Raw genomic sequence first — 262 nt, 5'->3', positions numbered from 1 at the left:
CAACAATATTTTTAATTTCGTCCAGACTGAGTGTTTTAGATTTATTAACCTTCGACATTTTTGTGAGTATTAAAACAAAATACTCACGCAGTATTCGCCACTGTAGCATCTCATGATTATTTTGTCCAATCAGATCATGAATTCATCAAGTTGTAGCAGCAGAACGGTAGCAGCAGAACCGCATGAAATCCATGGCAGTGCTATTTCTATTAAAGACTATCAATGACAAGATTCATGACGATACGCAGATCGACAACGGCGA

This window comes from Plasmopara halstedii, assembly GCF_900000015.1.
Source record: "Plasmopara halstedii genome assembly, contig: Scaffold_2592, whole genome shotgun sequence".
In the NCBI taxonomy this organism is placed as follows: domain Eukaryota; phylum Oomycota; class Peronosporomycetes; order Peronosporales; family Peronosporaceae; genus Plasmopara; species Plasmopara halstedii.
This window is presented reverse-complemented; position numbering follows the sequence as displayed.